The sequence below is a fragment of the Carassius carassius genome, chromosome 6 (genome assembly GCF_963082965.1).
Source record: "Carassius carassius chromosome 6, fCarCar2.1, whole genome shotgun sequence".
NCBI classification, from domain to species: domain Eukaryota; kingdom Metazoa; phylum Chordata; class Actinopteri; order Cypriniformes; family Cyprinidae; genus Carassius; species Carassius carassius.
Genome location: NC_081760.1, coordinates 3,729,408 through 3,750,408, shown reverse-complemented (window position 1 = coordinate 3,750,408; position 21,001 = coordinate 3,729,408). Strand labels below are relative to the sequence as shown.

Here is a 21,001-nt window from a genome sequence, read left to right as displayed (position 1 = left end):
GGGCCGATTTACTTGATCACCTCGAGAAGCTCGGCCTCAGTGTCAATTGGGCGAAGAGTTCGCTGAACCCCAGTCAGACGATTCTGTTTCTGGGTATAGTTCTGAACTCGTGTTCCATGACGGCGCGGCTGTCACCACAGCGCGTGATGGGCATTCAGCGCGCAGCGAGTTCTTTCCGCTGCGGCGCGACCGTGTCGCTCAAACACTGTCAGAAGATGCTGGGCCTCATGGCCTCAGCATCTCCGGCTCTGCAGCTAGGCCTGCTCCGCATGCGCCCCCTGCAGTTCTGGCTGAAGACGCGGGTGCCGCGCAGAGCGTGGGCGTCTGGCCGGCGGCATCTCAAGGTCAATCAGAGCTGTGTCACAGACTGGCACCTTGGACAGCGAACGGCTGGTACCGATCAGGTGTAAGCCTGGGGACTTCCCCGAATGTGAAGATGGTGTCGACGGATGCCTCCACTTCGGGATGGGGAGTGCTGTTTGAGGGCAGACCGTCCTTTGGCCTATGGTCAGAACGGGAAAAGCTCCATCATATCAACTGTCTGGAAATGCTGGCAGTGGAGAACGCGCTGATGCGCTTTTGTCCCCAAATCAAGGATCACCACGTCTTAGTCGGTTCGGGCAACATGTCTGTGGTGTCCTACATAAATCGCCAGGGCGGTCTCGGGTCCTGAAACCTGTACAGGCTAGCGGAACGCCTCCTGGTTTGGGCTCAGCGCAACGTGCGTTCGCTGAGGGCAGTGCATGTGCCTGGGTTACAGAATCTGGGTCCAGACAGGCTGTCCGGAGGCAATGTTCCTACGGGCGAATGGTCTCTACACCCGCAAACAGTCCGGCTGTTGTGGGAGAGATTTGGCAGGGCGGAGGTGGACCTCTTCGCGTCCCACAAAAACGCTCGCTGCCCTGCATTCTTTTCCAAGAACGAAAGCGCGCTGTCACGGGAATGGCCGTGCTGCCCGCTTTATGCTTTCCCTCCCGTCTGCCTCCTTCCGCAGGTGATAGAACGGGTGAGAGAAACGAGATGTTCAATACTGCTTGTAGCACCTCTTTGGATGAACCAACCATGGTTCCCAGAGTTGATGAAGTTAGCAGATATCGCCCCGTGGCCGGTACCGTTGAGGAGGGACCTCCTCTCGCAGGCCAGGAGCTCGATTTGGCACCCTCAACCGGAGTTGTGGTCCCTCTATGTGTGGGCGCTCAACGGTTACCCGCTGATCTCGCAGTGGGAGTGCTAAATACTATCACTCAGGCTAGAGCTCCGTCGACACGACGTCTGTATGCCTCGAAGTGGTCAGTGTTCTCCAGCTGGTGCACAGCTCGAGGTTATTCACCCCTTAGTTGTGAGGTGACGGAGGTCCTCTCCTTCCTACAGGAGCTGTTGGATAAGGGCAGAGCCCCATCCACGCTCAAGGTTTATGTGGCGGCCATCGCGGCGTTTTCTGAAACGGTGCTCGGTCAGTCAATAGGAAGGAATGATTTAGTCATCCGGTTCCTCAGAGGAGCTAGGAGGCTGAATCCTCCCAGACCTCCGTCAGTCCCTATGTGGGACCTCGCGGCGGTTTTGGAGGCCTTGAAGGGTCCCCCTTTTGAGCCTATCCAATCGGTTAGCCTTCAGCATCTGTCTTTCAAGACAGTATTCTTGTTGGCTCTCGCTTCGGTGAAGCGTGTGGGTGATTTGCACGCACTCTCGGTGAGCCAGTCATGCTTGGAGTTTGGGCCCAATGACTCAAGGGTCATACTCAAACCTAGGCACGGTTATGTGCCGAAATCCCTCAACACACCGTTTCGGGCTCAGGTTATTGCCCTGTCTGCCCTGCCGCTGTCAGGAGAGGATAGAGACTCGAGTCTTCTTTGCCCTGTCAGGGTCTTAAGAGCTTATGTGTCTCGCTCTGCTGCTTTTCGGCAGACGGAGCAGCTGTTTGTCTCGTGCGGTGGATGTTCCAAGGGAATGGCTGTTTCGAGACAGACTCTATCCAGATGGATAGTTGACACCATAGCGTTAGCTTACACTTCCAGGGGCCTTCAGTGCTCGTTGGGCGTCAGAGCACACTCCACAAGAGGCGTCGCCTCGTCGTGGGCGTGGTCTACTGGGATCTCCTTGCAGGATATATATATGGCGGCAGGTTGGGCCTCGCCGTCTACATTTATCAGGTTCTATAACCTGGAGGTTCCCGCCTTGCAAGCAAGGCTGTCGGTATAGTCGAATCAGGTCCCTAAGGGGAATTCTGAGTTCACAAGCGCAATGCTGTCGACTGTTATATGGGCAGTATTGCGTAAGACCCGCATTGCCACATTGGTCAGGCCTTGCCTCGGCTGTGTGATGTCATATTGCCGCATCTACGGATGCTGCTAGATATGGGACGGAGGGCTTTCCCCTTTTCTGTCCTGGACTCTCTGTGAGTCCCTCAGGTGACTGTGCACTGTAAATCCTGGGCGTTGCTTCAGGTTTATTGGTGTGTGATCCCTGCGCGCACGGCGTTTTACATTGGGTTCCCGTAGCGTCTTAGTCAAGACGCAGTACGAGAGAGCTCTCGTAAGAGAACGTACTCGGTTACTAAACGTAACCTCGGTTCTCTCTAGAAGAGCGAACGAGTACTGCGTTCTCTGCCGTGTGTACGATTCACTCTGGTTCGCTTCGGCGATGAAATAAATCAGGTGAGTCAGCCTTTTCGAGCTCCTTTTATAGGTTTCGGCGGGAAGTGGCAAGAAGGGTGCGAAGCGCCCTTATTGGTCTGATGTTGCATCAGCCTGCGCTCGATAGGCTGTGCAGTTGCCGCAGAACAAGCCAATGAGCGAACGAGCCGTCTCGCCTATGGCTGTGTACTGCTGCAAATGCGCTTTACAAAAATACAAAATTAAGGATCATTTTTTGCTTCAGTATTTCGTGAAAAGAGACTTTTCCCGTAGCGTCTTAGCTAAGACGCAGTACGAGAGAGCTCTTCTAGAGAGAACCGAGGTTACGTTTAGTAACCGAGTACGTTATTATAGTTAACTAAAATTAAAACCATAAAAATGTATTCTCTGAAATAAAACAAACCTTAACTTTAAAAAATTTAAAAACTTTAACTTATTTTATTTCAGGTAGTTGTCAATGCAGTTTAGCTTGATGTATTGAAGTAACTAAAACTTAAATAAAAAATTCTAAAAACTATATATATATACATATATATATATATATATATATATTAATACAAATAATAATAGTATCTCAGTAATACTAAAATAGCTGTTTAGCCTATAACCTCTCCCTTAGAGAAAGCTATTAAGAGAGTGCGAGATCTATTGGGGCACAGGGCTCTGAAACTAGTGATCGGAGCATTTCCCATGTGTCTAATGTATGTTCTTCTCAGTCATACAGATAATGTGGGCATACATAGAGAATAATCTGCACTTTATCCAGCACTATTCTAGGGATCTCTACCCAGTAACATTATACAAATGTACACCGGCACCTTGGCTTCAGGAATGCAGACCTCATCACACAAACACTCAGCGATGGGTTCACAGGGATGCTTGCCTTTTTCGACACCATGACATTACATGCATGTGTCTGTCTAGCCTCAGAAGTCCTTACCTTATGTGAAGAATTCAGATTATTTTCCTATGGCACACGCTGATTCCAGGCAGTTTAGACAGCACACACTGAGTTCATGAAATCTGATATTGAGCTATAAAGTCTGTATATATATATAAATATTTAAAAATGTATATATATATATATATATATATATATATATATATATATATATATATATTTGTATATATATACATATTTGTATATATATACATAAGAGTATTTTCAAACTAAACAGACTTGTTTTTAAACTACAAAAAAAAAAAATGACTTTGCACTGGTTAAAATTAGGATTAAATGAGATAATTCTGGTTACGGTGCTTAAATGTCTATGAAATAACATAAAACCATCATCGGATAATAAATGCAAAGCCATGCACACACTTTCCAGTCATCCGTGATAAGAACAGAGATGGGTCATAACCTCTACCGCCCGCTGGACCTCACTAATGAGCTGGTAATAACAAGCCTCTTAATTGTTATGTTAATCAATTAAGCCAAAGGATCTTGGCTTGTGTTTTTGGGACACAAGCGCTCTTTGTTGTTGTGGAAGTCAAGCTATAGAGTTACAGGTAATCAGTTTCACTCTCTACACAAACTCAATCCAAACACCAACCACTTCGGAATTAGGACAAAACTGACACAATTCTATTACTTCTGACTACACTTGTTGGGTCAACTATTGCAACACATCAGAATCACTGAGCAAAACATCTTAAAAGGAAGCTGGAATCCTACAGCACCATCCACATGTGCAGCAATGCTACTTTAACTTTAAGTAACCAACGCCAGGTAGCCTTCAGCAAACTGAGAAGCAGTAGAGAATAAAAAATAACTAGATGAGAAAGTGTTCCAACATACGATAGCTGTACATTATGTTTTAAGGTCATCAGTCTGGTCATAAAGAGTGCATTTTTCCCGTTAAAGGGTCCATGCTATCTCTAGTGTTCTATAATGTTTTGAAATCTGTTCTGTAATGTGCCACTTAATTATGTATCTAAAATGTGTCTTCCATCACTAATATATGCCTTTGAAATCTGCCTCTGGAATCCTTTGCCTCTGAAATCTGTAGCCGAGTTTTTAATCTGGAATTCACTGTTCCTCTGAAAACTGCATCTAAAATATTATCTCTTACAATCACTAGTTGTTTCAAAAATTTGTAATGATGTTTCTTGGTCTCTAAAATCTCCCTCTGTAGTCGGAAACTCATTCCGTCTTCGCTGATCAAACAAGCGTCTCTTACCCTGAGCAATAAACGCGCATATGGAGTCATCCACTGCAGTTAACGAGCCGCATGTAAGTCCATCAAAGTCAGAGACGAGAGAGAGAGAGGGGAGCTCCGAGTCCAGACTGAAAGCGCACACCTGCTCCGCTCGGTTCTTGTCTGCTGAGCCGACTCCAGATAAATGCGTGAACGCGCATGGACTATGCCAGTGCGCGGCACCACCCTTTCCTCTTGGGTCAGTGGCTCTCGTGCAGAGCTAGAGAGCTATTGAAATAGCATTGCGGTAAAACTGTTTCTTTACACATGACGAAACGCCTCTCTGTGTCGGCTCCGGGAGAAGGAGGAGGAGACAGGAACGCAAGATCACATTCGTTGTGCATACTCAAACCGACGCGACGCTTGCGCGTATGAGCACGTGAGGTTAGTCCTTAATAGAGAATTTATCCACACATCATTCAGTCGTTGCTTGTTGCTCAGGGACGAGGAGTATTTTATAGCACAGCCTATGAGCCTGTGAGATGGAGAGCAGCGCCGCGCATTGGTCCCTCACAGATTCTCTGTAGTCATGGCAACCAGAACACATTAATCAGCACGCGGGCTCAGGAGAGCGCGGACTGGGATGTGATATGCTGAGGTCACTTCCGCCACTCAAGGGCAAAAAGAGCACACTGATGTGAAAATGTCAAAGTTTGATAAAAAAAAGTACTTCAGAATATTAAAGGTCCCGTTTTTCGTGCTTTTGTGAAGCTTTGATTGTGTTTAAAGTGTGCAATATAACATGTGTTCATGTTTCGCGTGTAAAAAAACACAGTAGCCTATTTTTCACACAATTCACCTATCTGTATACCGCTGATTTCACTGTCATAAAAACGGGCTGATGGCTTCCTTGTTCTATAAAGTCCCTCCTTCAGAAATACATAAGGAGTTGTGATTGGGCCAGCGGTTCCTGTGTTGTGATTCGACAGCAGCTGAGCGCACGTTACCCTCCTGGAAACTCGATTGGGCTAGTTTTGGACTAGTTTTGAGAAGCAAGTGGGCAGGATTTGTTTTGAAAACCTGGCAATCCTGATCTGAACCATAGACAGTAAAAGAACGCACGTGCTGGAGATGTACTTATAATCACAGGAGCGTTTTTACTGACGAGATGCGCATGAAAATCGCATTCGATTTTTTTTAGTTCTGACATCATTTCCGACAACATGTCATACCGTGTTTGGCCTGCAGTGCTGGGAAACACTATGGTTTAGTGGCAAAGCCTTTTATAGTCATTAATCAGATTTTACTAAAATAATTTTCAAAGTAATATTTACTTCCTCTTTGATGCAACTTTGAAAAGTGTATTGGCAAACTCTATATTTTGTAAATTGGGATAGCATTTGTCATTTTTTATTTGACCACAGAAATATTATTTCCAGCTCTATAGTTTATAGATGGTTAAGACCATGTGTTATGTAAAAGCATTCTAATGATATCTTGTTGGTAATAATAATAATAATAATAATTGTTGTTATTATTATTATTAATATTATTAAGAAACACACTAAAGGGAAGAATAGGCCAGAACAGAAATTCTGGCCTAAAAAAGAATGGGATCTAAATTTGTAAAACTAATACAAATATTATTATTATGCATTATATTTGATTACATATAAAATCAAATATTGCTGTATTTTAGTTGTCCTACTTTATAAATGTGTCCCAGTTTGTCAAACTGTGATTTGGGGTCTGTGTGTTCTGAAGAATTTCAAGTTTATGTATTTAATATTTCTAAATATTTAAATAGTATTGTGAGCGTCTAAACCATTTGGACTATAATTTAAAACAATGCCAATGATAGCTATGATTTATATGTCTAATAAATTGGACATAGTTTGCTGAAATATAAATAATAATAATAACAATAACAATAACAATAATAATAATAATAAAAACATCACCAGCATGATTTGGATATGCACCCACCCTATAAAAAGTGACACCGTGCCATTGTTACCATAAAGCAAACCCAGTTAATTCAGTGGTCACTGTGTGTAGCACATTCTTTTTTAGGTTATGTTACAAAATAGCTTTTGCAGTGCATATAGTGTACATAGTGTACACTAAATAAAACACACACACACACACACACAATAATATATTATTCAGTGGCAGCATGGTGGGTTTCATTACAATTTAACCTACATATTAAAAGACCAAGTCTTACAACATCCCTCAAAAATACACATCTAACAATCCAGACAGACCTCAGAAATGCAAAACCAGACAAAACCAAACTTCACAAAGCAAATACTTACTCATTTATAACTCTAATCGTCTAAATATTCACCCTCAAAACCTCAAAAAATTAGCACTGATAGCAACAGGAATGCATTCATTCATTCAGAGCAGCTGTTCACTGGAATTCTGATAGCTTGTCTTATCATATATACTGGATTTAGAACTAACTGAATGGTTTCATCTTTGCCAGTGTATAATTATAATTCACATTATAATTATACATATAAGTCACAGCCACAGAGGAGTCTGAAAGCCAGTATTACAATGAATCTCATTATCTTTTTTCCTCATTATTTGCAAGATTGCTCATTATCTATTTGCCATGCAAAGTAATTAATTTTTCTGTTTTTTACACGTGCTAAATTTATCACATAACACTACACAGTGTTCACACTCTGATCTTCACACTAATGTATAACGAGTTGCTGTCAGTCTCCCTCTTAGTCAGCCATAATTAGGGAATATAATATAATATAATATAATATAATATAATATAATATAATATAATATAATATAATATAATATAATATAATATAATATAATATAATATAAATTACAACTGCACTGTTTTGGCAGCCACTGGTACATGGTGAGTCTAGGGGCTTTATGGTGAGATGCCACGCTCTCATGAAATTTTTAAATGTTTTTCCACAAAAGACATTTAGCTATGGTCTGGTGTGATTCAGAAAGACTGTAGACGTAGGGCGGCTTTGTCAGGGTTTTTATGTTATTAAAGTATCTTTACCATGCATTTTACAGAAAACAGCACAGAACTTATCTATTTTTACAAGAACTGTATTCTAAAATATTTTAAATATGAAAAAATTGCCTCATAATAATAATAATTTCATAAATGCAATACGGAGAAATAAGAATAGAGGGCATTTATGGTGATATTTTAGCTCTGTCACAAATGCCCCACTGTACTGCTATGCTGGCGTGGAGACTCAGTCTCAAATACCCCCCCTTATCAGTAACACCTCAGACTGCTGCAGATCAAAGATGTCCAAATATAATCTCTTCACTCAGATGAACTTCGCAATAGAATATGACTGTTGTGTGTATGTGTTTTTTAGTCTTAGCAGTTATGCATGTCTCTTGGTTATCTGAGCTTGAAAATTCACCATGACATTGAGGGGATGTTTTCAAAAGTTCAGTCAACCGCAGTGAGAAGACTTCAATTGCTTGTCATTGCTTGTGTTTTCCGTCATTTGAAAGTTGCTTTGAATAAAAGCATCTGCTTAATTCCTAGTTCTAGCTGGTAAATTCTAGTTTATTGTAGCTGTTGATTGCCAGCAAGACTTAAGTAGACATTTATGCCTCTTTATTGGTGGCTAGGTTAAAACCAAACTAGTTTACCTTATTTACATTGTGGCTCAGTATACGCCCTGAAAACACATGCATGAGTACACACATACACACACAACACATCACATGTCACAACCCAACCACTTACAGCATGACGTCTTGCACTAGCCTCTAATTATCTCACATGTGATTACCAAAAATACCACAGAACGTGGCTTGCATGCGCCTTCTATTCACACATACACACACACAGCCACACTTTGTTGTGTCTGCATATGTGATGAAATACACAGCAAGAAATAACACCCTTATCTCCCACTACTGTTCACTTTACATTCCCTGGACTTGATAGTGGGACTTTATCTCTGTATGCTTAGCTTTAGCCACATAGCATTCTAGACAGGAGCATTCCAGCATGAAGTCATTTTTCTGAGAGTAATTAATTGATTCAAGAGCACTTCAGCTCACTTTTGATCATGAGATGAAGGAATCTTTACTGAATGTGCACTCAGTTTTGTATGTATGGCAGCAATCTCGGACTTTACACACAAGCAGTTTTCAGTGGACAATGGCATTGCAGAAATGTGATTTTCACAGTAATTATTATTTTTTTTCTGACAATTTCAAGTAACAGGTTTTTTTTTTCTTTTCAAAATTCAGCTTGCCTTGTGATCTCAACATGGCAGCCCCTATGCAGCATCCTGCTCAACATAATCTGACTGGAGTCAATGAACATGATTTAAAAATATTTTTGTATTTAAACACACAGAAATGCAGTTTATTAATTAAACCAGCTGCAATTCAGTTAATATGACAGATTATTAAAGAAGTTAAAATAAAAGATAATCTGAGAATAATTTGGTACTGTTCATTACAAAAATCATGTTTCGGTTAAGCACTACCTCTGTCCTCAGTTGATTAATTTGGTGTCTTTTGTCTTATTCTCAGCATTTGTTTCTGTCCTCCCCTTTGTCTATCACGTTACTGGCTCTGCATTCAAGCAGAATTAAACTGTGCAGCATTGATCTCGCACTAGCTGTATTGGAGTGGATCACTCTCTCGCTCTCTCCCTTCATTTTTGCTCTCTCAGAATAAAAATGAAGGTTAAATACACAACTGCACAATGCAAATATCTTGGCAGGTTTTGCACTGTTATTTTCTAAAGGGGTCATATGATGCCATTTCAAGTTATCCTTTCTCTTTGGAGTGTTACAAGTTGTTTGTGAATAGATATGATCCCTAAAGTTGCTAAAACTAAAATCCCAAACCCAAAGAGATATACTTTATAAAAGGTAAGACTCATCCACTCCCTCCTAAACACACTGTTCAAACACGCCCCCACATGTCTACGTCACTATGTGCATAAATGAAAGCTTCAGCCTAAGTTCTGCCAAGAAGACTCAATTACTTCGTCACTAATTACCTTCCTCATTATCCAATCACGTCTTTATACTTTGGTATAAAAGATCGTACTTACACATGTTTGAGTTCACAGATGCCGACGTGATAACAACCTCCACCCTCCCCACCACCACCAGGATGGTCCTGTCCTTACCTTCCAGGGGGGTCGGCTGCGCCCCTGCCTTCGTCTTCAGGCAGGAAATGCAGGTCCGCTACCCTCGGATTACGAACCATGGACGGGGCCTTCCACCAAAGAAATTTATAATTATGCTTGCTGAGTTGTCAATAAATGCATGCTTCGTACATTTTATCTCCCGAGTCTTTCTGGTAGAACTAATTTTCAGAACGATCAGAAAGCTTAATTAAAACTGCATAAACACATTTCATTACACCAAATACACAAAATAATGTTGTTTTTAGCAACATCATTTGACACCTTTAAGGTATTTACCTGCTTTTCCAGCAAAACATTTTGTAAGATTTAGAAGTTTAAAATAAAGTGAGTTATGAAGTAACACTGTGAGGTATCCTGAAAAATAAGTTGCATTTAGGAGAAATAAAGTTACAATTGTAAAATATAAAGGTGATAATTACTTTTTTTGTTTTACTCTGAGGTGGAAACAGCTTCCATAGTTGCCTTAGTTGTCAGTGTTACTTGATTTGCATAATTTCTTTAGTGAGTCAGGTGCTAAATGAACACGGAGAGTGTGTTCAAATAAAAAATATTTTTTATCAGATGGTAAATTTCTGTCTTTGTGTTCTGATATTGTTAATTCTACTACAGTGGCCATCTGAATTATGAGTTGGGACCCTTTAGTCCCACACCACTAGTGTTGCATAACTACCCTCTTACAGTAAACACACTCTTGCCACTGTAAAGACCTCGAGGCCTCTGACCACAAACATTCACTTTGGCTATTTATACTTATCAACCTCAACCCTCACTAGACACTCTATTTTTGCAAGCATCCAGTCTGAATGTGAAATAACAATAAATGCAGTGTCTAGTACTGAGAAAGTGATTTAGAGAGAATAAGAGAGAGACATTATGATGGGATGCAATGGGAGAGAGATGCTGAAAGGGAAACAGGCTGAAAGGGAAAAGAAGAGAGAAGAGGGAAGGAGACAGCAGAAGTGAGAAGACTGGAACAGAGGTGAGGTTCTGTCATGTCTAACATCTCCATCACTTTCACAGCTGAGAGATGAGAGTGTTTGGGGGGGAAGGGGAATGATTCCCACTTTCACACATCAATGCACACATGCACAAACACATTTACCTTGCAATATATTAAGGGCACACTATAGACTTATGTTGTTTTTAATATAAAGTCATAGGCTAATCCAAACCAAGAACAACGAATTCAATTCCCAAATTTGAATTAAAGTGGCAAGCAGGGTGTAGAATTGCAATTCTAATTTAAATGTAAGGAAGTAGAAATAAAATAACTCAAATTTAAAGATATTTATAACTTTCACTGTTACGTAGAAAAGCAAAGTTGTGAAGAAAAACTTTCAATGACCTTTTGTGGTCATTAAAGTATGTAGCCTACACATAAATCTTGTGTATGTGATGTATGTAAAAATAAACGAATGGAATAAATGGTCTACTGTGCTGGGGTGTGGGTCACACACACACACTTACCATACTTCACTCACAAGGCATCAAAGCCACCTCTGCAGAATAATAGAGCATAATAATAGAGGCACTTAGCAATCAGCATCTCTCCCACACTTATGACGGCTAGCACCTACACACTCAGACAGAGAGAGACACGCACACACTCAGCCTGGTCATAGCACATTGTTAAGGGCATTTTTAGTGAGTTGTACTTATATTAATTTACTAAAGAAAAAAGAAGCTTTTCCCTGTTCTCTGCCACTCTTTCATTAGCAGTACAGATGCCGTGGATTGGCACTGTGGTACACTGGCATTAGGAGATGGAGCTGTCACAATATGGATGTAAATACACCCACATACTTGCAAAAGCACACAAAACAGAAAACACGGCATTATATCTGCTGTATTAAAGTATTGTGTGAGTGTCTCTCTGATTTGCATGTCTGTTAGAACATCTTATCTCTCTTAAATCACAGATGGAGACAGAAGGCTTACTGTGTTTTTGTCAAGTAGGATGTGTTCCCACATCAACATCCTTCTTGATCCTGGAATAACTTTCCTGTCAGACAGATTTTAAATGTAAGTTAAGACAAGTTTTTTTATTAGTCTGTCTGGAAAATAGTCTTTGAAAAGTACAGGGTTGATGCAACAAGTACTTTTGAGGATGAAATAATCATTGGATTAGAGGAATTACATTTTAGTGGAATTCAAACTTTATATTCATTTATTTTGTTTTCTTTCTGATTTATGTCTGCGAATTAGTCTGCAGTTTTAACTTTTGATTGCACACTTCTATAGGCTACACATTGCAATAAGCTATAATAATGCATAAAGTCATGATAAATTAAAGGATAAAATCCACATAGTGAGATAAAAAGTAACAATTATTAGTGTTATTAAATTAGTTAAATTAAATTATAAATTAGTGTTCCTGTAGCTCAAGTGGTGACGCATTGCATTAGCAAGTGCAAGGTTGGGGGTTAGAATCCCAAGGAACACGTTAGGAAAAAATTGTTAGCTTGAATTCAATGTAAGTCGCTTTGGATAAAAGCGTCTGCTAAATGCATAAATAAAATTATGAGAAAAACACACATATAATCTCACACTATATCAAGTAGCATTCTGAGATATAAAGTCACACTGCAAGATATATAGTGAAATTGCAAGATATATAGTTATTAGTGAGAGATATACAGTAAAAAATTATGAAAAATCACACAAATGCAATTACAAGAAATAGCTGTCATGAGATATAAAGTCAGAATTATGAGGGGGGAAAATGTCACAATTGCGAATCATAAAGGCATGCTAAAGTTGCAATTCTAAAATACTGCATAAAGTCACAGCTCTTATAAGATCAAGAGATATAGTAACATTGTGAGATATAAAGTGTCCTACAGCAAAAATCTATACAGCAAAAGTCACAATTAAAAGATAAAGATGCATAATAAGATATACAATGTCCGAAATGGGCTTCCATAACCAAGATGCACTGATGCAACACTGCTTGAAATATGTCTTTTCATGCAATTTCTGTAGAAGAAATTATTTTCATGAATAACAATAAAATTAAGGCTGACTAGTCAGATGGTCAATTCCTGTCATGGATTTTGGCCAGAATAAGCTGTGAACCAGACTTTATGGTGTTTAGTCAACGGTCTGTAAAATTACATTTACTATGAAGAGACTATGATGTAGTTGAATATTAGGATTAAAAACTTAAGCCTTATGAACAGGATTAGGGGTCTTCTGAGCAGCTGGACTAAATGGAATCTGCTTTCTTTTCTTTCCCTTCTTTGGTAGCAACACTATATCTTCTGTCATATGACTAAAAACATTATCCTATCATATTCACATTGCCATTATAACCAAAAAGGAATAGAGGAAGTATATGTTTTTCACAGATGCAGAAGTCTGGCGGGACAAAATGCAATGGATCAAAGAATGCCTTCCCACACATTCCACAGCAAACAAAGTGGAAATCCCTGGGAGGGTAAACAAGACTGTTCAACTTCCTTTAACTAATCAGAGAAAAAGAACATGTTTCATAGCATCTGGTGTGTCTGACCTCCTCAAAATGAGGAAGGAGAAAATAATTCTTAACAGAAAAAGTAAAAAATATAACAGTCATATAAAATGCTTGTTCTCTGTAAATCAGACTAATTTTAATAAGAACATACTGTAACTATTGTCTGGCAATGTTTACCCTTATATTTTGTATTATATACTTATATACTTGTCAACTTAAAAAACATTCCTAAATTTGATATATTGGGTAAAATAATTTCATAATTTTATGAGAAATAATTAAACATATTCTTATAATCTATTATATAGATATGTTATAACTTGTTATAATATATTATGTGTCACAGTGTCTGGGTTGTGTCCCTGGGTTTCCACTAGATGTCCCCCTTTCTCACGGTGTCTGTCACCTTATCACTTCCTGTTCCCTTATTTGGTCACCTTCTTCCTTGTTAGTAATTGATTGTTCCCCACCTGTCTCCTGTTCCCTCATTATCCTTCTGTGTATTTATACCCGGTCTGTCTGAGTCTGTGTTACGGAGTCCTTGTTTAATGTTGATGTTAATTCATGTCCGTCATCTTGCCTTGCCTTGCCTTCGTGTTTTGTTTATGTTTGGATTTGTTGGATATCGACCCCTGCCTGGACTGTTTATTCTTTGGATTGCCCCTTTAATAAATACATACCCGCAATTGGTTCTCTCTCCTGTGTGTTCTGTAACACCGATCGTGACAGAAGGACTCCGTCACACTAGGAACCAGCGGTATGTCATTTTTCCGTTCCCCAGCCAAGATGGCGGAGCGGCGAACCAAGTACCTTCGGTTGATCGCCCTCCGCCAAGAGGGCAATGAAGTGGGTGCCCTGGCTCAGGTGTTCTGGTCCCTGGCCGAGGGCATGGGCTACAACGATGCGGCCCTCAAGGACTATTTCAATGGCGGGCTGGATGATCCAGTGTCTCATGAGGAGATGGCACAGTTAGAGACACTGGAATTCTGGGAATTCGTGCGCTACCTGCAGCATCGGCTTCGGTGGGATGCCCCAGCCACTTCTGTCTCTTCCGGCGGGGTGGTCGTCAGCCCAGCACCACTGCCCAGGATGGCAACCAGCCAAGCGCCACAACCCAAGATGGCCACCAGTCCAGCACCACTGCCCAGGATGTCTAACAGCCAAGCGCCACAGCACAAGATGGCCGCTAACCCAGCACCAATGCCCAAATTGGCCACTTTTCCAGCGCCACAGCCCAAGATGGCCGCCAGCCCAGCGCCAATGCCCAAATTGGCCACCGGTTCAGCGCCACAGCCCAAATTGGCCACCGGTCCAGCACCACAGCACAAGGTGGCCGCTGACCCAGCGCCAATGCCCAAATTGGCCACCGTTCCAGCACCACAGCCCAAGATGGCCGCCAGCCCAGCGCCAATGCCCAAATTGGCCACCGGTTCAGCTCCACAACTCAAGATGGCCGTCAGCCTAGCGCCACAGCACCAGATGGCCGTCAGCCTAGCGCCACAGCACAAGATGGCCGTCAGTCCAGCGCCACAGCACAAGATGGCCGCTAACCCAGCGCCAATGCCCAGATTGGCCACCGGTCCAGCGCCACAGTACAGGATGGCCGCCAGCCCAGCGCCAATGCCCAAATTGGCCACCGGTTCAGCGCCACAGTACAAGATGGCCGCCAGCCCAGCACCACAGTACAAGAGGGCCGCCTGTCCAGAGTCATGGCCCAAGATGGCTGCTTGCCCAGCGCCGTTGCACAGGATGAGAGTCTCAGTTGACCCTCCGGAGTCTAGTCAGGTGCCAGTTGACCCTCCGGAGTCGAGTCAGGTGCCAGTTGACCCTCCGGAGTCGAGTCAGGTGCCAGTTGACCCTCCTGAGTCGAGTCAGGTGCCAGTTGACCCTCCGGAGTCGAGTCAGGTGCCAGTTGACCCTCCGGAGTCGAGTCAGGTGCCAGTTGACCCTCCGGAGTCGAGTCAGGTGCCAGTTGACCCTCCGGAATCGAGTCAGGTGCCAGTGAACTCTCCAGAGTCAGGGCTAGTCACCGCTGATCCTCCAGAGTCAGGGCTAGTCACCGCTGATCCTCCAGAGTCAGGGCTAGTCACCGCTGATCCTCCAGAGTCAGGGCTAGTCACCGCTGATCCTCCAGAGTCAGGGCTAGTCACCGCTGATCCTCCAGAGTCAGGGCTAGTCACCGCTGATCCTCCAGAGTCAGGGCTAGTCACCGCTGATCCTCCAGAGTCAGGGCTAGTCACCGCTGATCCTCCAGAGTCAGGGCTAGTCACCGCTGATCCTCCAGAGTCAGGGCTAGTCACCGCTGATCCTCCAGAGTCAGGGCTAGTCACCGCTGATCCTCCAGAGTCAGGGCTAGTCACCGCGGATCCTCCTGAGTCAGGGCTAGTCACCGCGGATCCTCCTGAGTCAGGGCTAGTCACCGCGGATCCTCCAGAGACTAGGCTGGTCACCGTTGACCTTTCAGAGTCAAGTCAAGTCACCGGTGATCTTCAAGGACTGAGTCAAGTCACCGGTGATCTTCAAGGACTGAGTCAAGTCACCGGTGATCTTCAAGGACTGAGTCAAGTCACCGGTGGTCTTCAAGGACTGAGTCAAGTCACCGGTGGTCTTCAAGGACTGAGTCAAGTCACCGGTGGTCTTCAAGGACTGAGTCAAGTCACCGGTGGTCTTCAAGGACTGAGTCAAGTCACCGGTGGTCTTCAAGGACTGAGTCAAGTCACCGGTGGTCTTCAAGGACTGAGTCAAGTCACCTCTGATCTTCAAGGACTGAGTCAAGTCACCATTGATCTTCATGAGCAAATGCAAGTCACCAATGATCTTCATGAGCAGTGTCAGGCCAGCACCAATCTTCTGGAGTCCAGTAAGGACACCAGGGGATCACCAGAGTTTCGTTGTCCCATTGATCCAGCCGCACGGAGGTCTGCTCCGCCTTGGGGGGCTCTGGTCCTGACCACATGGCTGTGGTGGTCTTCTGCTCCGCCCTGGGGGCCTTCCGCCCTGACCACACGGTTGTGGGGGTCTTCCACTCCGCCCTGGAGGACTCTGGCTTCGTCCACAAGGACGTGGTGGTCTTCTGCTCCGCCCTGGGGGGCTTCCGTCCTGACCACACGGTTGTGATGGTCTTCTGCTCCGCCCTGGGAGGCTTCCGCCCTGACCACACGGTTGTGGTGGTCCTCTGCTCCGCCCTGGGGGACTCCAGTCTCCACCAAACGGACGGTGTGGTCTTCTGCCCTGCCCTGGAGGGGCTTCATGTTGTTTTTTGTTTTTGTGTTCACTCCTGTCCCTGTTCCTCTCTGTGAGCCTGGCCCTCCGTCCCTCCCCCTGAACCTCCTCCGGTCCTCCTCCCTCCTGGTCTCTCTGTTTTGTGTCTACACTTCTGGTATCTGTTCCCCATGATTTTTTTTTTCTGGCCCTCCGTCCCTCCCCCTGAGCCTCCACCTGTCCGCCTCCCTCCTGGTCTCTGTTTTGTGTCTGTCGTGGAGCGTCTGGGAGCCGCTCCGTAGAGGGGGGGTACTGTCACAGTGTCTGGGTTGTGTCCCTGGGTTTCCACTAGATGTCCCCCTTTCTCACGGTGTCTGTCACCTTATCACTTCCTGTTCCCTTATTTGGTCACCTTCTTCCTTGTTAGTAATTGATTGTTCCCCACCTGTCTCCTGTTCCCTCATTATCCTTCTGTGTATTTATACCCGGTCTGTCTGAGTCTGTGTTACGGAGTCCTTGTTTAATGTTGATGTTAATTCATGTCCGTCATCTTGCCTTGCCTTGCCTTCGTGTTTTGTTTATGTTTGGATTTGTTGGATATCGACCCCTGCCTGGACTGTTTATTCTTTGGATTGCCCCTTTAATAAATACATACCCGCAATTGGTTCTCTCTCCTGTGTGTTCTGTAACACCGATCGTGACATTATGATTAATATATTAATAATTGCTCATGATTAAATACAACATTAATAATAATAATAATAATAGTGCCCTTTATTATTATATTATATTATATTATATTATATTATATTATAGTTTTCTTTGGGTTCATAGTTTTATGACAATTGATCAAAATGTGAATGTTTTTAATATTAATGTTAAAATATAATTAATGATAATTATAATTATATATAATTATTAAATAAATCAACAGCAACATCAATAAGAATAATACATATGAATATTGTTAATAGTATGAAAACTGATCAAATATGTAAACGTGTAGCAATCAGTTAAAAATAATATAACTTATAATTATTAAATACATAATAATAATAATAATGTAAGTAATATGAAAACTGATAAAACATGTAAACTTGTTGCCATATATTATAAATTAATATATAAATAATCAAATAATTACTATTAATAACTAAAATAATGCCCTTTATTATTGTTATAATTATTATAATTAATATTGGTTAATTATACAATTATTATTATATATATTTTTTTACACATCATTGTGGAACCCCAAACTCAAAGTAAGTGAAGTTAATCTTAACAGAAATGTAATGTAATGATACTCAAATGCCTATCCTTGGCTCAGGCCATTTCAGGAAAAGCCAATGAAATTTGCCTGGTGTTTCCTTCACAGTTTAATGTTACTTGTGCTGTTTTGTGTTGTATTAGAGGCTGTGTTTCTGCTCTGCTCTGTTCTGTGCTGAGCTATGCTGCTGATCTGAGTGTAGTATTGATGCCCTGCTGCCCCAGGGGGCACATTATGTGTGTGTGTGTGTGTGTGTGTGTGTGTGTGTGTGTGTGTGTGTGTGTGTGTGTGTGTGTGTGTGTGTGTGTGTGTGTGTGTGTGTGTGTGTGTGTGTGTGGCTGAGTCAGCGATTGGCTTGCAGTGCAGCCCCTGATGTGAAAGAAAAGAAAATGCAATGAACTATTGTTTTCACACACACACACACACACACACACACACACACACACACACACACACACACACACACACACACACACACACACACACACACAACGCCATCATCACAAAGCACTGACTCTACCAATTATCCACATATAAAGCTATAAATGTTTTATGGCCCATACTGTAACGTCTTCCTGACCTTCTACTGAAAAGACATTTTATCAGATGATTGATGCCCTGCTGAGACATTTTCAGTTATTAGATATTGACTGTAGATCTGCCACGTCTACATGTCCTGTATCTATTTCTGCACCATTACTCACCCAGTAGAACTGAAATTAAATTGCCCATTGCTAGTAACTTACAGCGATTCCTTTTTTCAGCATGCCATCAACACTCTACACAACCTTAAACTCATACAACAGAGTAACATGACCTCTAAACATCATTTGTCAGCAAATGAGAATTGAGGCTTGTACCGCAGTGTAATACCCTAGGAAAAGTGGAAACACACACACACACACACACACACACACACACACACACACACACACACACACACACACACACTTCTTTTATTCTAATTTTAAATGAAATTCCATAAATCCACATTAAATGATGGCTAGATAAACTGACAGACATACAGATAGATCTTCTGTACATACACATACACAAACTCCCAGATCTCTTACCTTGTTTAAAGTTGCAATACAATCCAAATCCACAGAGCATGTACTATATATTGTATGTGTGTATATATGATGCTCAAATTGAGGGATGACTTCAAAAATGCTGTTACACAGTCATTAGCTCTCTTTGTTTGTCTTTCTGAAACATACTGCAGCCATTGTGGTTATTCAATCTACATTAGTAGACTCTGACACGAGCACAAGAAATATCCTAATGTATCCAGTTATGTGTTTCTTCATAAGTAGAAGCCAGCTTGTGAATGTGACAGTAATCTTTTCCCTCTTTCTGCCTCCCTCTTCATTGCTGACTCCAGTGCAAAGCTGATTTCTGCAAGGTTTGCTCTCACTCTCTCAGTTTCCTTTCTCTCTTACTTAATTGTCCATCAATTTTCTCTAAACCTCCCTTTTCTTCCTCTCTCCCTGTAGGAATATTCTTTATCTGTATCCTTCAGTCTGTAAAGGCCACAGTGCAGATCTCTGTACCACTGAATGGAAATGGATCAAATAGATCAATTTAATTGTCTTCTTCTTCTTTTTTCTTTTTTTTTCTAAACAAGAGAAAATCCCGAAGTGTATACATCTCTGTCATTGGTACCTTACAATGCATAAAATTATGTATAATCACATTGTTAAAAAGTGGCTTTCTATTTTAGTTCTAGTTTAGTTTTACTTTCTATTTTTACTTTCTATTTTAAAATGTAATTTATTGCTGTAATGGCAAAGCTGAAGTTTCAGCCATTACTTTTCTTCAATAAATAAGGTTTAACACAACAGCATTTATTTGATTTATATATATATATATATATATATATATATATATATATATATATATATATATATATATATATATATATATATATATATATTATACATTTCTTTATTGTCACTTTTAATCAATGTAATGCGTTCTTGCTGAATAAAAGCATTAATCTCTTTCTTTCCTTTTTTCATTCCAAACTTTTAAATGGTATTGTATCATATGTACAGTGTGTATGTGTATATGAGGAGTTTACATAAAATATTGAAGAGCAAAAACGTTTTATCAACTTTTATAATGAAAATAAATTCCTGCGCAGCAAATCAACATGATTTAAAATGACAGTGTGACAGTGAAGACTGGAGTATTGATGCAAAAAAAATTAATAATAATAATTATTCCAAACTTTTGACCCTTTACTGTCCAGACGGAGTATAAACTAGACTGGTGTAGAGTATGCAGTGCATACTGTACTATGCAGACGTACAATGAAAGTATACCAGGTCGAGTGCTTGGTATAATCTAATGAATATATATCAATATATTAAACAGTTAAAAAGTGCTGTCAAATGGTTAATCGCGATTAACTACATCCAAAATAAAAAAAATTTGTTTACATGTGTGTGTACTGTGTATATTTATTATTTATATATAAATACAAAACATATATGTATATATTTAAAAATATTTACATGTATATAACTCATATAGCTCATATTATATATAAATATAAATATGTTATATACAAACAAAACATATTATTCTTAAATATATACATGCATGCTTGTATTTATATATATACATAATAAATAAGTACACACATATGTTATGTAAACAAAAACTTTTCTTTTGGATACAATTAATCATGATTAATTGTTTGATAGCACTATTAAACACATAGTATAACATATTATGTTATCACTTCAATTATGCATGAACTGAACAGGTATAGAGGAAGGTTAGGGATTTAGGACATATGGAGAAAAGACTGTTGTAAAAAAAAATAATAATTTTGATTATGATGAATTGATACAATGATCACATTCAATAATCACAATTCCAAGCAGAAAATGCAGCCACTATGTATAATATTGATACTTTTTGTAAATAATGTAATTACTGTTAAAATAAAATAGGCCTATATTTCAAGATTATCTAAAAATCTGAGACCACAAGTGTATATATATATATATATATATAAATTTCACAAAACTATAGGCATAACATTTTTAAACTTTTTAAACATTTTATTTCCCTGTATGTCTCATTTAA

General features: G+C 40.9%; 1 protein-coding gene across 6 annotated transcripts in view; it reads right to left on the bottom strand.

The window, feature by feature from the left end:
- LOC132142247 (sorbin and SH3 domain-containing protein 2-like) overlaps positions 1–19,253 on the bottom strand; it is a 65,166-nt gene extending 45,913 nt beyond the window's left edge. For 2 of the 6 annotated variants that reach the window (XM_059551970.1, XM_059551971.1), the window contains exon 1: positions 18,976–19,242. The gene's annotated coding sequence lies outside the window, so the exon portion shown is untranslated. Of the gene's footprint in view, positions 1–4,816; positions 5,290–18,975 lie in introns of those variants that run through there. The other 4 variants (XM_059551967.1, XM_059551966.1, XM_059551969.1 and 1 more) reach the window with 4 other exon arrangements.
- Positions 19,254–21,001: the final 1,748 nt, after the last annotated feature.